At 43.8% G+C, this 20714-nt stretch overlaps 1 protein-coding gene across 1 annotated transcript in view; it reads right to left on the bottom strand.

Annotated features, from left to right (window-relative positions):
- EYA2 (EYA transcriptional coactivator and phosphatase 2) overlaps window positions 1-20714 on the bottom strand; it is a 108032-nt gene that overhangs the window by 72399 nt on the left and 14919 nt on the right. The gene's annotated exons all lie outside the window — the stretch shown is intronic.

Below are 20714 nucleotides of genomic sequence, written 5' to 3'. Positions count from 1 at the left end.
GATTGCAATCGAGTGGTTAACCGTTCCATCTTCGGCTTGCTTAGCCACTGGCTCCCAGAGGAGGAGATTATACAGGGTGCTTGGGACTCTGAGTGGTGGTGGGAGGGGAGGTCATGAGCCTTGAATGGCCTGTTCCCGATCTGTTTTGGGAATCACTAAACCTCGAAGCCCCATCCGGAATGGGGGGTGGGACAGAAGAGGTGGAGGATGGACGAAGACTGAGTTGGAGGCAGAGGTGCAGGTGGGCTGGGGGCTTCCACAGGAAACCTGATTTGTCAATCTCGGGAGATGAAGTTTCAGTCACCACCTGCCCTAGAAGCTAAATGGGGACAGGAAGTGACTCAGAGAGGTCACATGATTCCTAGTGGCAATTTCAGCTGTGCCCTGGACTGGTTCTTGAAGGATGGAGTTAAATGAACAATGACACTGGTTCAGGTGAATGGAATTCACTTCTTCAGTCCATCAAATCCTGAAGCTAGATGAATAAACAAGCGTTGCTTTTCTCTTCGACTGAATGAATAACAATGACAGATTCCTTTTTTTAAAAAAATAGTATCTGTTAAGCAATTACTTTGTAACAGGCACTGTACTAAGTGCTGGGACAGACAGAAGCTAATCAGGTTGGACACAGTTTATGTCCCACATGGGGCTCACAGTCTCATTCCCCATTGTACAGATGAGGTAACTGAGGGTGGGAGAGGTGAAGTGACTACTTGCCCAAGGTCTCGCAGCAGACAAGTGGCTGATCCAGGATTAGAACCCATGACCTTCTCATTCCCAGGCCTGTGCTCTTTCTACTAGGCCACACTGCTTCCCAACAGCCTGGAAACCCCATCAAAGGAACTGAAAGACCCTTCTGGCTTATTTCTCAATTCCCAACTCATTCTGGCAGTTTGGACGATTTATTTGAGGCAATGCTGGATTTGGCCCCTTACTTCATCCCCCATAAGGAGCAATGCATATACACTTAAATTCTCAGTTCCCTCAGGAAGTAAGTGTAGCTGGTAATCAATCAATGGTATTTTTTGAGTGCTTGCTCAATCTCAATCAATCCATCATAGTCACTGAGTGCAAAGAACTGTACTAAGCACTTGTGCGAGTACAACATAACAGAGTTGGTAGACATGTTCCCTGCCCACAATGAACTTAGAATCTAGGGGGGGAGGCCGACATTAAAATACATAAATGATGGATGTGGGCATAAATCCTGGGAAGGTTGAGGGAGGGGTGAATGAAGAGACAAAGCCACCTGAAAGGGTTACGCAGATGGGAGAAGGAGAAGATGAAATGAGGGTTTGGTCAGGGAAGGCCTCTTGGAGGAAAGGCACTTTTAATAAGGTTTACTGTGTGTAGACCAATGTGTTAAGCACTAAGGAGATCACAGCAAAGTAAGTGGATGTAATTCCTGCCCTCGAGGAGTTTACAATCCAGTGGAAGAGACAAAAATTAAAATGAAATTTAAAATTAAAAGAAATTACAAGGAGTGAAAGCAACGGAATACAAGTACATGCATGTAAGTGCTGGGGACGGGGGAGGAGAAGGTTGGAACATTAATTCATTCAGTGGCATTTATTAAGCGCTTACTGTGTGCAAAGCACTGCACTACACACTTGGGAAAGTATAACAACACAATAAACATTGACATTCCCTTCCCAAAATGTGAGGACTCCAGTGCAAAGGTGACACAAGAGGTCAGAAAAATATGGTGGGGAGATGAGAGGTTAATCAAGGAAGGCTTCCTGGAGGAAGGCTTTGAAGATGGAGAAGAGAGGTCATCTATTATTTATACAGGCGGAGGGGATTTCCAGACGGGAGGAGACAGTGAGCCAGGGATGGATAGCGAGAGAGCAAGAAATGGCAAATAGGTTGGTGTTGGTGAGTGAAAATTTACTCCACCACAGATTGCCAAAATAGTAATAATGATAATTGCGGTATTTGTTAAGCATTTACTATGTGCTAGTAAGTGCTGGGGTAGACACAGGGTAATCAGGTTGGACAGTTCCTGTCCCACATGGGGCTTCCAGTCTCAATCCCCTTTTTTCCAGATGAGGGAACTGAGGTTCAGAGAAGCTAATAATAATAATGTTGGTATTTGTTAAGCGCTTACTTTGTGCAGAGCACTGTTCTAAGTGCCGGCCTAGACACAGGGGAATCAGGCTGTCCCACGTGGGGCTCACAGTCTTAATCCCCATTTTACAGATGAGGTAACTGAGGCACAGAGAAGTTAAGTGACTTGCCCACAGTCACACAGCTGACAAGTGGCAGAGTAGTATTCGAACTCATGACCTCTGACTCCAAAGTCCATGCTCTTTCCACTGATCCACGCTGCTTCTCCAAGCTAAGTGACTTACACAAGGCCACACAGCATACAAGTGGTGGAATCAGGATTAGAAACCATGACCTTCTGATTCCCAGGCCCGTGCTCAATCCACTAGGCCACGCTGCTTCTACAAAGTCAGTGAATACAGTAGACCGAACATCTGGTTTCTGACTGCAGTGACCATCCAGAAAGGTTCTTTACAGTCTTTGGTCTAAAGTTTCCTGGCAGTAAATATTACCTTCCCCAAATTGTTACTTTTTCAGATAGAGAGGTCAAGTGCGCACCAAAATGACCTCCCACAAGCAATACTCCAGTGCCTTGTCGGCTTCCAAATCCAACAACATCTGCCAGCATTTACTGGGCAAAGACCCTCATAAAATGTTACACGGTTGTCAGTCGGAGGTGCTTCTATCGGACTCTAGTCTCCTCCCGGAGAAGGAAAATTCAGCCAAGGCTTAGCACAGTGTCATTTCCAACTGTTTGCCATTAGGCAGCAGGGGTCCATTTCCAGACTAGTGATTCCCACTGGTCTTCCCAATGGGCAACCATAAGGGTGGCAGTTCCGGACAGTAATTCACCCCGAAACAAACTGCTTCCCTTTAAGACGTCCCCTCTTCTGGAGATCAAAGCCTCTCCCACCCCCTGTGTCTCCTTGGCAGTATGGATCCATAATTCATTACTTGCTCTGCATACTTTTCATGCTCCTATAAGGTTTGATGAACAGAACAGCTGCAATAGCTTGGCCTTTATCTCTCTTTTCCCCTGGACCTCACTCCCAAGCTACAGAGCGTGTACTATTTGGAGTGTTCAAAAGTCCCCGGAGAGCCTGCCGATTGTCGCCTTCCAGGCTGTTCCAATCACTCAGGACACACGGAGTCTGAACGATCCAGTCGAAGGGGGCTGTGATGTTTATAAACCCGATTTTTCGGCAGTGCCAGCCTCTCTCCAGTTATGAAAACATACCGAGCGCCTTTAGGTCTGGTAATTTTCTTTTTAATCACGCCCGTCCCTAAAAACCGCTACTGAACATGGCGTTGTCCTCACTGGTTGGTCGATGGATCATTTATTGAATCTTACAACTATATAAGTTCAACAAATGCCTGCAAAGTTCTACAAATTCTGTAAAATGGGGATGAAGACTGTGAGCCCCAGCAAGTTCTACAAATTATATAAAATGGGGATTAAGATTGTGAGCCCCATGTGGGACACGGACAGTATCCGACTTGACTACCCTGAATCTACCCCAGTACTTAGAAGAGTGACTGGCACATAGTAAGTACTTAACAAATACCATTAAAAAAAAAATTCCTTGATCTAAGGTAGATTACATTACTTAAGGGAATCATAAGGGATATTCACATGAAGAGGTTCTTTGCACACACTTGGATTGTACTAAGCGCACAACACAACAACAAGCCCATTGCTCTGCTAATTTTTCTATTTATTAAGTGTTTACTGATGTTCTCTGGGCTGGGGTAGATACAAAAAGAAATCGGCTATAAGAGAGAGACCCTGTCCTACGTTGGAGGAAGGGAGTGGTTGCCTTAATATCAGTTTCAAAACCAAACAAAAAAAGAACAACTTTCAAACCTGGCCAGGACCACTAGATAAATACCCCCTGGTTTTCATTTTCGATTTCTTAATAGATTCTATTATGCTATACTATTATTGCTGCTGCAGTTACTATTATTTTTATTTGCTGAGTGACAGCTTTTGAGCAACAAGTACTTCACAAAAAAAAATAGGTTATTTGGAAGGGAAAATTTTTTTAGTAAAAATATGTAGTGGAGGGGAGAGGAGGGGAAGACCGAGGAATGATCAGTATTCAAGAATAAACAACTTCTTCTCCAATATTAATAATAATTTTTGTATTCATTTTAAGCTCTTAACTATGTCCCAAACACTATACTAAGTGTTGGGATAGATACAAGTTAATCAGATCAGACAAAGACTCTTTCCCTCATGGGGTTCACAGTTTAAAGGGGAGAAAGAACAGCAATTTAATCCCGACTTTACAGATAAGGAAATGGAGGCAGAAAGAAGTCAAGTGATTTCTCCAAGATCACAAGGCAGGCAAGTGGCAGAGCTAAGATTAAAAGCCAGGTTTCTTGACTCCCAGCCTTGAGTTCTTTCTAGTAGGTTGCATAACTGCTCTAATCTTGAGCATTTAACCTCAAGAATTTACCTCAAGGATCATAAACTTGTACAAACCTTGCTATGTACTATGCAATCCAGGTTAAACCTCTCAGGGGGGTGTTTGAAGCAGGAAAAGAGAGAGTCCAGAAATTTTAAAAGCCTCAAAACCTTCCCCAGATTGCTGAGGAATTTCAGAATGGCCCCTGCTTCCATGACCTAGATTATCTGACGGCGATAATGATAATGGAGCTTACCATGTGCCAAGCATTGTACCAAGCCATTCATTCATTCATTCAATAGTATTTATTGAGCGCTTACTATGTGCAGAGCACTGTACTAAGCGCTTGGGATGAACAAGTCAGCAACAGATAGAGACAGTCCCTGCCGTTTGACGGGCTTACAGTCTAATTGGGGGAGAGTACAAGTACCCTAGGATTCTTCTCTCTGCCAGAATGCCTGCTTTTACTGGGCATCTTGACTAAAAAGCCATTTAGGGAATTAGCCCTGGGATAGCTACAAAATAATCAGGTTGCACACAGTTCCTCTCCACATGGACCTCACAGTCTAAGGGGGAGAGGGAACAGGTATTGAATCCCCAGTGAGAAAACTGAGGCCAAGAGAAGTTAAATGACTTGTCCAAGGTCAACACAGCGGAGCAGTGGCAGAGCCAGGATGAGAACCCAGGTCTTCTGGGACCCAGGCCCATGTTCTTTCCTTTAGGCCATGCTACTTCTTTATGACTGGCATGAGTAACTCTTCACTATTCCATTCCATTGGACACCAAAGACCACTTTCTCAAAGGAAAGAGCACGGGCTTTGGAGTCAGGGCTCATGAGTTCGAATCCCAGCTCTGCCATTTGTCGGCTGTGTGACTGTGGGCAAGTCACTTAACTTCTCCGTGCCTCAGTTCCCTCATCTGTAAAATGGGGATTAAGACTGTGAGCCCCACGTGGGACAACCTGATTCCCCTATGTCTACCCCAGCGCTTAGAACAGTGCTCGGCACATAGTAAGCGCTTAACAAATACCAACATTATTAAAAGAAAACCTTTCCCCACAGCTGGTGGATATCAAAGGCTACCAGGACTTTCAGACATTCTCGTCACCTGACCTTACTTTGTTTTTTTAATAGCATTTGCTAAGCGCTTACTACGTGCCAGGCATTGTACTGAGCACTGGGGTAGATACAAACTCATCAGATTGGACACAGATCCTGTCCCACATGGGGCTAGAGTCTTAATCCCCATTTTCCAGATGAGGTCATTGAGGCACAGAGAAAAGACCTGCCCAAGATCACACAGCAGACAAGTGGCAGAGCTGTGACTAAAACCCAGATCTTCTGATTCCCACGCCTGTGCTTTATCCACTAGGCCACGCTGCTTCTCTTTCAAGTCTTCCCAGTTGCGTTCTCTTTTCTCTCAGGCCTTTGAGGGAGATCTTCACCGCACACACCTCTCGATGAAGAGTGTCGCCTATAGGTAATCTCTATTTTTCCAAAGTCAATTTATCAGGAAGACCAAAGAAAGATTCATAAGACGCAGGCATACTATGCCTTGAAAAATACCCTGTACATACTCTTTAGGCACAGGGCTAAGCAAATAAGTAAATAACTGTAGTAAGGGGTTGAGAGGAAATAACGGAGTTGCATTAGCAGTGTCATTAAATAAACAGTAGTTCTGCTGTCTGTCTCCCCCTTTTAGACTGTGAACCCATTGCTGGGCAGGGATCATCTCTGTTGCCAAACTGTACATTCCAAGCGCTTAGTACAGTGCTCTGCACACAGTAAGCCCTCAATAAATATGACTGAATGAAAGTAGTAGTACAAGTACCCTAGGATTCTTCTCTCTGCCAGAATGCCTGCTTTTACTGGGCATCTTGACTAAAAAGCCATTTAGGGAATTAGGAAACGTTCATCTGATATCATGTTTGCCTGGATAGAGTGCTTCACAGGGTCAGAAGAAATGACTGGCACAATTACAGTAATGACATTTATTACGCACCCACACCGTGCAAAGCGCTGACCTAGATTCAAGATTTAGGAGACACGACAGTCCCCATTCCACCTAGTGCTCACAGTCTTACCCCCAATTTGCAGATGAGGAAACTGAGGCCCAGAGATGATCACACAATAGGCCAAAGGGTGGAGGCTGGGACTAAAACTCATGTCCCTTGATTCCTATGCCCTTTGGGCACAACCTATACTACTATGAGTTTTCCGCTGAATGGGATTTCTCATAAACATGGCACCTGCAATTTCAGAAAGAACAGATTCCACTCAGAATTTACTTTAAAAAAATCTCTCATTGTTCAAGAAGGTGCAGTTCAATCAGCTCAGTGAAGACCTGCTTTCCAATGAATTTTCCTCTTTCCTTTTTCCAACTCTAAGGGAGAAGCAACATGATCTAGTGAAAAGAACATGGGCCTGGGAGTCAGAGGACCTGGGTTCTAATTCCTGCTTTGCTATTTGTCTGCTGTTGACTTTGGGCAAGTCACTTCACTTTTTTGGGCCTCAGGTTCCTCATCTGTAAATGGGGATTAAATCTTATCCCGTCCTGGTTAGACACTGAGTCCCATGTGGGATGGGGACTGTGTCCACACTGAAGACAGGTGACAGTCAAGGATGGATAGAAAGATGTCGGTGCTTCAAATAGTGCTTGACACAGAGTAAGCGCTTAACAAATACCGTTAAAAAAAGCCATCGATAGCATCTAGTTACCACTAAATTGTACTTTACTAAGTGTTTGGTACAACGCTCTGCACACAGTAAGCACTCAGTAAATATCACTGATCGATTATGACCTCTAGATAACCCAGGGCCTTTTTTCCAAATGGTTTTTACAAATTTCCAGAGTGTCACAGGTGGGAAACTTTATTTCTGGTCATTTCTCTAGACTGCAAGCTCCTCATGGGCAGGGAACCCGACTACCAACTCTGTTGAAATGTACCCAGGAGCTTAATACAGTGCTCTGAACATAGCAAGCACTCAAATACCACTGTTTGCTATATTTCACCTTTCACAGGCAACTCCAGCAATTTTAACCCAGTGTTAAGGGAAGATAATATTAAAAATGATATCTGTAATTTATTTATTCATCTTTGTAATTTATTTATTTATATTAATGTCTGCCTCCTCCCCTACACTTAAGCTCATTGTGGGCAGGGATTTTGTGTGTTTATGGTTATGCTGTATTCTTCCAAGCGATTAGTCGGTGCTTTGCAAAGATTAAGTGCTCAATAAATACAGTCGAATGAATGAAATAAGATAAGATGGCATTTGTTAAGTGTTTACTATCTGCCAAGCACAGTTCTAAGTGCTTGGGTAGCTACAAGGGAATCAAGATGGATAGAATCTCTGTCCCACAAGAGGCTAACAGCCTAGGTAGGAGGGAAGCTCACATACAACTGAACATCAAACTCCTGCATGCAAACAGCATGCGAACACCGTAACCATTAGCTTCTAGGCAATCAGCTCTCTCCCCATTAGTTATCCTCACTCCTCTCCCACTAACCTCAGCTCGCACACTTCCCCACTCCAGAGAAATCAGATCTATCCGCTAAGCAAAAAGGAAGCACCACAGTACTTTCTCTTTCCATTTTTGACTACTGCTGTGGAAGGCCTTCCACTCCCTCTACCTTCAAAGGTTCAATAATGTCACACCTCCTTCAAGAGGCCTTCCCCAATTAAGCCCTCTTTTCCCCAGCTCCCTTTCCCTTCAGTGTCATGTCTATGCGTTTTTTGCAGTTGGATCCGTGACCCCTGAGTATTTGATATTCATCCTACCCTCAGCCCCACAGCACTTTTTTAATGGTATTTGTTCAGCACTTACTTATGCCAGCACTGAATTAAGCAATGGGGAAGATACAAGCTAATGAGGTTGGACACAATTCACGTCCTACATGGGGATCGCAATCTTAATCCCCATTCCACAGATGAGGTAACTGAAGCAAAGAGAAGTGAAGTGATTTGCCCAAGAACACACAGCAGAAAAAGTGGTGGAGCTGGGATTAGAAACCAGGTCCCTCCCAGGTCTGTGCTCTAACCATTAGGCGAAGCTGCTTCTATGTACTTTAAACTATATATTTTAAATTATTTATATTAACACCTGTCTCCCCCTGTAAGCTCACTGTGGATGGAGAATGTGCTAACTCTTTTGCACTGTATTCTCCCAAGTGCTTAGTACAGTGCTCTGCACATAGTAAGCACTCAATAAATACCACTGATTGATTGAGACCTAAATTTTAGAGGAAGCACTGGGTGAAGGGAAATCTCTAACAACTTGGACAAGAGAAGCAAAAAGCTTCGTTGATGGTGCAGTTTATGTAATTCCAGAGACTGACTCACAAGAGATTTTTTACATACTTCCTCTAAGAGGCCTTTCCCGACTGAGCCCCCCTTTCCTTTTCTCGTACTCTCTTCTGCGCCGCCTCAACTTGCTCCCTTTACTCATCTCCTCTCCCAGGCCCACAGCACTTATGTCATTATCTGTAATTTGATCTATTTATATTAATGTCTGTCTCCCCCCAGGCTGTATAAACATACATACTTAATATAATTCTATGTATTTTTATTAATGATGTGTATATATCTATAATTCTATTTATTTATAAGGATGCTACTGATGCCTGTTTACTTGTTTTGATGTCTGTCTCCCCCCTTCTAGACTGTGAGCCCGTTGTGGGCAGGGACTGTCTCTACCTGTTGCTGAACTGTATTTCCCAAGCACTTAGTACAGTGCTCTGCAGACAGTAAGCACTCAGTAAATACGACTGAATGAACTGTAAGCTCCATGTGGACAGGGAATGTATTTGCTACATTGTTATAGTCTACTTTCCCAAGCACTTAGTACAGTGCTGTGGACTCAGTAAGCGCTCAATAAATATGAGTCACTGACACCCGTGAAGGAAATGTTGGTTTTGGATGCTTGACTTCAAACTCATAAGAAACATAATGGCATGGGATAGGGAAAGAAAAGAAGAAGTAGGAGAGGTGAGAAATAGCACACATTCAAAGACAGCTTTAGGAAAACAAATAGATTTGTGTGTGTGTGTGCGTGTTTGGGGGCAGGGGGAGTGATATTCTGCCTATCACCAGTGATTCCAACAGGCAAGGCCAGTATCATCTAAAAAACAGGAAAAAAGTCCCATGTGGCTTAGTGGAAAGAGCACAGGCTTGGGAGTCAGAGGACATGGGTTCTAATCCCAGCTCCTCCACTTGTCTGCTGTGTGACCTTGTGCAAGCCATTTAACTCCTCTGTGCCTCAGTTCCTTCATCTGGATTAAGACTGTGAGCTCCAAGGAGGACAACCTCATTTCCTTGTATGTATCCCAGAGCTTAGAACAGTGCTTGGCACATGGCACTTAACAAATACCATAATAATAATACCACCATAATAATAATAATAATAATTGTCTATTTTTCTAGTACTTTCAGTAAGCAATGGCTAAATGAAGACTGAAGGTTTTTTCCTCCCTTCCTACATCTCCCACACCTGGAAACCTTACCTCCTTCTGCTCCCCTAAGATAGGGACTTTCTTGCTACCCTAAAACCCTGCTGATTTTCTGATGACTTTTCCTTCAGGAGGTACGGACTGGAACGACGAGATCGTGGTAGAATCTGGCAAAGCAGAATGTTAATCCATCTACCTCCTAGCCCTTAATCTCCCGCTGCAGAATGATAAGTAACATAGGGGCCCGTGACTGGACACTTCTTACTTTTTGGCTGCTTTTAAAACAATAAAGTCAATTTAGCACGGTCTGCTTCAATGTTTTGAAATCTTTGAAAGAGATATTGTGTTGCCAAGGTGGGAGGAAGGGGGGCAGAGGGACAGGGAGGGGAGAGCAAAGGAGGGAGAAGAGAAGAGGGGACCTTTAATTTATACTGTAAAAAGTGAGATTTGACCCCTCCTGAAGGAGGCCTCTCCTCCCTGAACTTACTAGGGCGTGGAACACGGCTTTGTCGCCACAGTCTTAGACTGAGACTAATGCAAACCAGCTGGGAAGCTGGGGTCTTGTCCTACCTCGTTTTCTAGGGAGGTTTTAATTTTACAAAGCCTCTGGACTGCAGGCCAGTTTCGACTCACACAGTCTCTCTATTTCCCTCACTGCCCAGACAGCTTGGAGAAATTTTATGCTGCGGGATACCAAGAATTTATCCAATAATTTTGGTGGAAGACACCAGCTCTTCCTTTTAGGGGGTGGGGCTTGCTCGATTTACCCTAATAACAATAGTATGACATAATAATAGTAATGATATTTATTGAGCAGCCCTTGAGTGCTGTATACTGTACTAAGTACTTGGGAAAGGGCATAACAAAGGTTTGTTGCCAATCAAGAGAAGCAGCACGGCTTAGTGGATATAGCAGAGGCCTGGGAGTCAGAAGGACCTGGGTTCTAATCTCAGCTCTGCCACATGTCTGCTGTGTGATGTTGGGCAAGCCACTTAACTTCTCTGGGCCTCAGTTCCCTCATCTATAAAATGGGGATTAAGAGCATGAGCCCTTGTGGGACAGGGACTGTGTCCAACTTGATTAGCTTATATCTACCTCAGCGCTTAGAACAGTGCTTGGCACATAGTAAGCACTTAACAAGTGCATTAATTATTATTATTAATCATCAATGGAATCAATTAAGCGTTTACTGTGTGCGGAGCATTGTATTAAGCACCTGGGAGATCTCTGCCTCTCAAGGTGATTACAATCTAGTGGCAGAGTTATTAAAATAAATATCAGGTAGAGGGAGCAACAGAATATAACAATATATACCTAAATCGGATGGGGTGAGTCTCAAAGTGCTTGGAGTTACAGACTTAAGTGCATAAGTGATGCAGAAGGGAGGGAAAACAGGGTGAGGAGAAGAGAGATTAGTCAGGGAAAGCTTACACAAGGATTTTACACAGCAATGGGAGAGACAGACATAAAAATATTTATAAACAGAATATTCAAAATTTAAAAATGGAATGTCAGCAATAAATGCTAGACAGAAGTGTTGAGGATGGGAACAAATAAGTACATAAATTCTAGGGATGCCACAGAGTGAAATCCCCTGCAGTTAATCCAGGACAACTCAAGCACACTGTATTTCCTCAGATTTGCTCTAAGAGGAATATTGCTAAAAGTCCACAGGCACACAACAGTTTTGACGAACTTCAAGAAGCTTGTCAACTGATTTAAAAAATCTAGCAAAGTACATCTGGTGTTCATAAGAGACTTAGAATGTTTACCACATTGTGCTTATTTAATAATCATCAAATAAAATGATAATTTCACAATACTGGAATGAGAATTTAAAGGGGTTAGCGCAAACTTTAAAACTCAAACTTTAAAACCCTTAAAGGGTTTTAGATCTAAGCTTTTACCCATTCCTCTACCTTTCACCCAATTGACCCATGTAACCGAAAGCAAATTATTTGATTTACTGCCCTTGAAAATCAAATATCACCAATGAACATTAACATTTTTCTCAGGACAGAAAAAAGTCAATCGCAAGGTCTCTCTCAGGCATATTTAGAATTTATCTCTTTGTTGAACAAGGAGAATACAAACGAATGTGTGATTCCCCTTTCATAAGGAACACAAAAATTCCAGTTCATTGCAGGTTCGACTTGTATAAAATATCAAATATCTGCAAGATTAATGACTCAGTGGCAGGTTATAAGGTGCAAGGAAGCTAAATGTCTGAGAAGAGAAATACAAAATTCCAATTTTCTAGAACATGGTCATCCCTAAGATGACAGTATCCCTTGGAGAGTTCATCTACTCTCATAGCTTCATAACTCTTTTTTTTTAATTTATGGCATTTCCTAAGTGTTTAATACGTGCCAGACACTGTACTAAGTGTGGGAGGAGAAACAAGCTAGTCAGGTTGGACACAGTCCATGTCCTTCATGAGACTCACAGTCTTAATCCTCATTTTACAAATGAGATAACTGAGGCCCAGAAAAGTGAAATGACTTGCCTAAGATTATATAGCAGACAAGTGGCTGAGCCGGAATTAGAACCCAGGTCCTTCTGGCTCCAGGCCCGTGCTCCATCCGCTACGCCATGCTGCTTCTCCAAGGGCTTAGTATGTGCCAGGAGCTGTTCTAAGCACTGGGGTAGACACAAGATAATCAGGTCGGACCCAGTCCATGTCTCACACGGGGCTCACAGTCAATCTCCATTTTCCAGATGAGGTAACAGAGATACAGAGAAGTCAAGCAACTTGCTCAAGGTCAGCCAACAGACAAGTGGTGGAGCCGGGACTAAAACCCAGGTCCTTCTGACTCCCAGGCCTGTGATCTATCCACTAGGCCACGCTCACTCAGATGATGATTTTCCAGTCAGACAATGCTTAGCCTCTGTTCTCCCAAATGTGCCCAGAGGCATAAATGACCGACTGATGACCCTTCAACTGTCTTTATGCAAAGATTCTCACCTTCTATGCACGAAGAATGACTGATAGTAACAAAGAGAAAGGAAAATTCTACAAGGCTCTGGATATTCTCACGGCAGTGGCTTCACAGTCTGACAAGCTAATAATCATGGGAGATTTCAGTGCACAGGGAAGAATGATGCTGAAACATATGAAGGGGAAGAGAAAAGTCACCACATCACTTAAGTCTGGAAAGCTAAAACAGCAGAGATCCCCTTCTGTTCAGGAAATGTGACAAGCCATCCCCAAAATCACCAACACCATCCATACTTCCCAAATGAACAAAATAGAGATCCCCTTCTGCTCAGGAAATGTGACAAGCCAACTCAAAAATCACCGATGCCATCTCAAAATAATAATAATAATGTTGGTATTTGTTAAGTCCTTACTAGGTGCAGAACACTGTTCTAAGCGCTGGGGTAATAATAATAATAATAATGTTGGTATTTGTTAAGCGCTTACTATGTGCCGAGCACTGTTCTAAGCGCTGGGGTAGACACAGGGGAATCAGGTTGTCCCACGTGGGGCTCACAGTCTTAATCCCCATTTTACAGATGAGGGAACTGAGGCACAGAGAAGTGAAGTGACTTGCCCACAGTCACACAGCTGACAAGTGGCAGAGCTGGGATTCGAACTCCTGAGCCCTGACTCCAAAGCCCGTGCTCTTTCCAATGAGCCACGCTGCTTCCCTTATGCCTCCCAGATGAACTAAAGATAGCACTCAAGATCTCCACAACGGTGTCTGATTGTACCGCCGTCTGAGAGCGGAACCTGAACGACTTACGGGTCCCTGTAGATGGGCAAGTTGGCGAGTGCTGGACTGAGCAGGTTGTGTCAGTCTATCACCACCACGGATGGGTAAGGAGGAAAAGGTATGATGTATCACCAGGAGGCCCTGCCCTTGACTTGCTTTTGCAGTAGTGGTGATGGCTGTTCAGAGCCATTCACACTGCCTCACCTCAGGTGTCCAATCCCATTTGCTCGTGTCCATCCCAGCGATTAGTACGGTGCCTGGCACATAGTAAGCGCTTAACAAATACCATAATAATTATTACAACGCTCTGCACACAATAACTGTTCAATCGGTAAGCTCTTTGGGAGCAGGGAATGTGTTTATCAACTCTGTTGTATTGTACTCTCCCAAGCATTTAGTACAGTGCTCTGCACAAAGTAAGCATTCAATAAATGCTTATTCTGTGACCTCTGGACATTTGATATTTGCCCCACCCCCATCCCACAGCACTTACGTTCATATCTTTAAATTTTATATTATTTATTCCTATTAATGTTTGCCTCCCCTGCTAGACTGTAAGCTCGTTGTCGGCAGGGAACTTGTCTAATTGCTATATGGTGCTCTCCCAGGGACTTAGAACAGTGCTGTGCACATAGTATGTGCTCAATAAATACAATCGATCAATACCACTGATTGATCGACTGATTTATTACTTCCACCGGTTGATTGGTTTTGAAATGATTCCAGTGCTTAGCAAACCACAAGCATTTAATAAATGTTAGTCACGACTGTAAAAATCTTTAAGATAGGCGAGGGGTGATAGTGGAAACTCACCTCTATAGCACTTTCATTCATTCATTCAATCATATTTATTGACTTTGTGCAGAGCACTATACTAAGCACTTGGGAGAGTATAATAGAACAATAAACAGACACATTCTCTGCCTACAATGAGCTGACAGTCTAGAGTGGGTGTCAGACATTCATATATATAACTAAATACCACTTTTGCCCCACCGGGGGAAGATAGCTGGAATTCTCCTTGCCCAGCAACCAGAGAAAACAGCTAAGAACTTGCTAAATGGATCAAAGCAAAACCCTGCAGATAGGCTCTTGGCTTGCAATCACCGTGACCTCAAACCTGCTGTTGCAAGATCTTTTAAAAGCATTTAACTCCATGAACAAACCTGGGCTCCAGCAACTGCTGGGCAAGTCTGGCTGTCCTTAGAGGCTGTCAGCTGGACCTAAGTCTTATCAGTCACACCCACAAGTGTGGATAAGATTTCAGCAGCAGTAGCTTCAGCTTCAAAAATAAAGGCAGCCCCTCCTGTCTCCTGCCATGATGTCTAGTGCAGCCTCTCCTTCCCTTATTGTTAAGTGGTCAGCTATTTTATTATCATTACTACTAATAATTATAGTATTTGTTAAATGCTTATTATTTGCCAGGCACTGTACTAAGTGGTGGGTGGACACAAGCAAATGGGATTGAACAGTCGCTGTACCACATGGGGCTCACAGTCTTAATCCCCATTTTACAGATGAGGCAACTGAGGCCCAGAGAATTGAAGTGACTTGCCCACGGCCACACAGCAGACAAGCAGAGGAGCTGGGATTAGAATCCCTGCCCTTCTGACTCCCAGGCCAGAGCTCTATTCACTACACCATGATTTTAACTGTGGCATTTGTAGAGTGCTTCTATGTGCCAAGCACTGTTCTAAACACTGGAGTAGGTAGAAGATAATCAATTCCCACAGGCGCTCCCAGTCTAAGAGGGAGAATGCGTATTGAATCCCCATTTTGCAGACACAGAGAAGCTAAGCGACTTGCCCATGGACACAGAGCAAAGTAGCGGAGCTGGGATTAGAACCCAGGTCCTCTGTCTCTCAGGCCCATGTGCTTTCCGCTAGGCCACAGTGCTTCTGTGTGTAAATAAAGGACAATGAGCACAGGACTGAAGAAGAAGACTCAATCTGACATGGCAGGAGGATTAGGGGAAAGGTAAACAGATATGAGTAGGAGGGGGAGTATTAATTTATTCATTCAGTTGTATTTATTGAGCACTTGTGTGCAGAGCACTGTACTAAGTGCTTGGGAGAGTACAATTTAACAGTAAAGGGACACATTCCCTGCCCACAACAAGCCTACAGTCTAGAGGAGAAAGTAGCCAATTCAGCGTGGCCTGATGGAAAAAATTGGGGCCCTGAGAGCCAGAGTTCTAACCCCAGCTCCCTCTCATTCTTGCTGTGTGAACTTGGGCAGGTCACTTAACTTCTCTGTGCCTCAGTTTGCTCATCTGTACAATGGGGAATAAATATCTGTTCTCCCTTATATTTTGGCTGTGAGTTCCCACGTGGGGCAGGGATGGTGTCCAATCTGATGAACTTCAATGTAGCCCAGAGTTTAGAAGGTGCTTGACATATTGTAAGCCCTTAAATACCATAATATTGTTATTAGTAGTACTGTTATTCTTTCCCTTCAACAAGGAACCTTGAGAGTTTGTTTGAGAGGCAGTGTGGTTTAGTGGATAGATCATGGGCCTGGAAGTAAGGAGGACCTGGGTTCTAATCCTGACTCTACCCCTTGCCTGCTGTGTGACCTTGCATGAGTCACTTCACTTCTCTGGGCCTCAGTTCCTTCATCTGTAAAATGGGGATGAAGACTGTGAGCCATGGGGATAAAATATGAGGACTGTCCAACCCATTTACCTTACATCTACCCCAGAATTTAGCACAGTGACTGGCACACGGTAAGCGCTAAACAAATGCCAAAATTATTGTTATTCTTGTTGGATTATACCAGGAAACCAGAGTTAGGGTGGAAGAGGTGGGGTGATAATGGGGAATAGAGACAAGCTTGACACCTTTCCTCATCAGAAAATGCCCTTGGCACTGGGCAGACCCCTCTAGACAGTGAGCTCATTGTGGGCAGGGAATGTCACTGTTTAGTGTTGTATTGTACTTTCTCAAGCACATAGTACAGTGTTCTGCACACAGTAAGTGCTCAATAAAAACAATCAAATGAATAAATGAATTAAGGCTGCTCAAAATTGGCTCACTCTATGGCAACATCTGAGAAGATCCTAGAAATGACTTGCCTTAATCCCCTGAAGGCAGGTGCATGTCGGCTACCTAAACACTCATACAGATACATGCTCTAATATATCCTCTAATAACGTAACATCCCCACTATAGAGCATAATGAAAGAAAAAAAACTGTCACAAGTTCAGGAACATGAGGGGAAGATTCCCTTTTGCCTTGGGTTGTTTACAAAGGGGAAAAATTGCTATTGGGGATTAGGGCCTGGGAGTCAGAAGATCTGAATTCTAATCCCACCTCTAATATTTGTCGGCTCTGTGACTTTGGGCAAAAAACTTCACTTCTCTGGGTCTCAGTCATCTTGTGTAAAATGGGGATAAAGACTGTGAGCCCCATGTGGGACAGGGATTGTGTCCAACCAGTTTGTTTGTATCCACCCCAGCGTCTAATACAGTATCTGGCACCCAGTAAGTGCTTAACAAACACCATAAAAAATGACCTTTGAGTCTAGAGGGGAAAGGTTTCCCATCTCTTTATCCTTTTCTTCCTCTTCCACTTTTCTCCAGTTAAATATGATTATTTCAGTCCCTTTTCTCCATCCCTTCTCCCCTCTGCCTAGACCCTTTCCACGCGACAAGTTTCATTTCTTCCCTCCTTTTAAAAACTCACATTTTCCACAAATCCATCCCAGAACCACCAGGTCTATGCCAAAGATGCAAAAGACAATCTATTGCTAAAGAGCTCGCTGGTTTCTCCTCCCTGTGGTCACCCGAGTCTCCCTGAGGTGGGGAGATAGAGGCAAAGGAGTTGTCCAGATCTGATTCCATCTTCCAGATGAGTGTCTTCCCTTCAGCAAAATCCCTTTAGGACCCATGAGGCAGCAGTTTTCCTTCCATAGATGAATGGCTATTGCTACAGAGGTCTTTAAAAGTGAGGTACCACAACTTGGTCAAAACTGACCTCTCTATACTTAGTAATAATAATAATAACAACAGTTATGATATTTGTTAAGTGCTTACTGTGTGCCAGGCATTGTACTAAGCACTGGGGTAGATACAGTCAAATCGGGTTGGACACAGTCCCTGCCCTATGTGAGGCTCACATTCTCAAGCCCCAGATGAGGCAAGTGAACTGCAGAGAAGTGAAGTGACTAGCCCAAGGTCACGGAGCAGACAAAAGGCAGAGCTGGGATTAGAACCCATGACCTTCTGACTCCCGGGCCCATGCTCTATCCACCACGCCATGCTGGTTCCCTTAGTGGGAGAAAGCATCCTTACAAATGCATTTGCAGATCTGAAATGTAATGATAAATCAACCAATCAATGGTATTTATGGAGTGTTAACTGCGTGCAGAGGACTATACTAAGCACTTGGGAAGTTCAGAACAATACTGTTGGTGCACACGATCTCGGCTGTCAAGGACCTTATAGGCTAGAGTTGCAAGCTAATAATTATTACAACCTAATACATATATATTATATATTGGTATTATATTATGTAATACACCATATATTATCATCCTATATATTATATATATCCTAATCATTGTTTTTAAGCACTTACTATGGTATAAACATACTATGCTAAGCACTGGGTTACATACAAGATAATCAGATAAAACATAATCCCTCTCCCACATGAGGCTCGCAGTTTAGGGAGAAGGAAAACAAAGGTTTAATCCCCAATTTCCAGATGAGGAAATCAACATCAGAGTGGTTAAGTGACTTGCCCAAAGTCACACAGCAGGCAAGTGGCAGAGCTGGGGATAGAACCCAAGTCTCCTCACTCCCAAGAGATGGTATTTATTGAGCGCGCACTTATCAAGTGTATTTATCAAGTGTGCTGAGCACTGTACTAAGCGCTTGGGAGAGTGCAATACAACAATAAACAGACACGATCCCTGCCCAGGCGGAGCGGAAGCCAGAAACCAATGTGTCCATCTAAAAAGAACCATGAGTTCAAGATGGATCCCCAGGCGAGGCCAGTTCTTTGATTTGATTTTTAGCCTGCTTTATTTTCATTACTTACACTTCTGCTGCAAACGGAGAAAAATCAAAAGTGTTTTTGCCGTAACTATGACTAATTCCTGTGTCCTTTTCTTTCTTTCAACAAACAAGCAAAGAATTGAGCTATTTGGAGGAAAGGGGCTATACACACAGCCACAAAAAATGCACAAACGGCACTGGGTCAATGTTTCTGATTCCCTTAACTGGAAAGCCTCCAAATCAAGATCCTCATCCAGGTTTGTCAAAGATGCAATGATGTGCTCGAAATTGACACTTTTCAACCAAATATTCCATTTCAAAAGAAGAAACAAAAAATATCTTTACAAAAAGGCTGTCAAAATAGGTTGAGGGCTTATTTATTCTCTGAACATTTTTTTTTTTTAAAGTTAATACGAAGCACATGCGAATGGTTTCGAGGCGGATCCCGTTGAAAAAAAGCAGCCTAGTGGATCAGGCTGGCAAAATACCGATGGAAATGCCTGTGCTGTGTCAATAGCAGTTTAGAGCCATTAACGTTAAATCGGAATGGAGTTAATTGGGACACGGCCCAGCTGCTTCTGCTCCTCCAGCAAAGGGGGCAACAAATCCAGCATTTCCTGATAGAATCAGGGCTGCACAAATACATCTAGCCTCGGTGCCAGCGTGGGAAGCAACAGGAAATTTTCCTGCCTGAGCCCAGGGACCACAGGCAAGGTCTCAGTGAGGAATGACTGCCTTCTGGAAAGAGTTTGAGTTGCCTCCCTCATCACTATTTATGAATAAATAAATAATGATGGCATTTGTTAAGCGCTTACTATGTACAAAACACTGTTCTAAGCGCTGGGCACTGTTGTGGATAAGTCATGACAATTATTTATGAAGTGAGGGAAAATGAGGGAAAAAAAAAGATGGAGGACCTCAGGGGTTGAGAGGCAGGTGTCTTCCGGCTCTCCTCGCTCCCCCTTTTCTGGATGCGCCTCAGTTTCTCTCAGACCCCTGTCCATCGCACCAGAATCACCATGGTAACTGACTCAAGTCCGGGGTGGGACTTCCTTGGCCTCTGGTCAAGAAGACTTCGGGGACCAAGAGCCCACGCGAAATGGTTGATTATTCATTCAATCGTATTTATTGAGTGCTTACGGTATGTGGAGCACTGTACTAAGCGTATGGGAGAGTACAGCATATCAATGAACAGACACATTCCCTGCCCACAGTGAGCTGAGAGTCTAGAGAGGGAGAGAGACATGAATAGAAAGAATTAAGCGACAGATAAAGATGTAAGTGCTGTGGGGCTGGTGCGGTGGTGGGGGATGAATAAAGGGAGCAGGTCAGGGCGATGCAGAAGGGAGTGGGAGAAGAGGAAAGGGGGGCTTAGTTGGCAAAAGATCTGCAGGAAGTGCCCAACTAAGAGAGGCTGCAATGGTGCCAGACTCAGTGCCCCAGCTCCTTGAACCAGCCTGTGGGCACTGGGGTGCCCACCTTCGCTGCCCATGGTGGCCAGAGATTTTCATGATTCTTGTTTGGCCTGTCGACTTTGTACAAGAGACTGGCTTTACACCCATCTTAGAGGCCAGTGCTTCATAGTGATACTCAAATCCCATCGGGCACACACCAAGGGGATTAAGCATAGCTCGTCCTCTAGACTGTAAATTCGTTCTGCGCAGGGAATGTGTCTGTTTATTGTTCTGTTGTACTCTCCCAAGCACTTACTACAGTGCTCTGAGCACAATGAGCACTGGATAAATACGACTGAATGGATGAACATTTGCTATTTCCCATCACGATGCCCCAGAAGCTCAAGGCTGATGAAAATGCAGAGGAGGGAAGCAGAGCACTCAAACATTTTTCCTACGTATTAGGCATCTCAAGTGGCAAGAGGAAGAGAGGAGCCAGGCCTCATTTCCTTCCTGGGCTTTTTGTTCACTTCACATCACCATCTTTCCCAGGTTATTTCAGCATTCACCGGCTCGAAGGCAGAGGGCTATACCAAATTACTTCTCATCAGTCCTTTCAGCTCTATTCATTTATTCAGTAGTACTTATTGAGTGCTTATGGTGTGCAAAGCACTGTACTAACCACTTGGGAGAGTACAATA

This window comes from Ornithorhynchus anatinus, chromosome 8 (assembly GCF_004115215.2).
Source record: "Ornithorhynchus anatinus isolate Pmale09 chromosome 8, mOrnAna1.pri.v4, whole genome shotgun sequence".
NCBI lineage: Eukaryota > Metazoa > Chordata > Mammalia > Monotremata > Ornithorhynchidae > Ornithorhynchus > Ornithorhynchus anatinus.
This window is presented reverse-complemented; position numbering and strand designations above follow the sequence as displayed.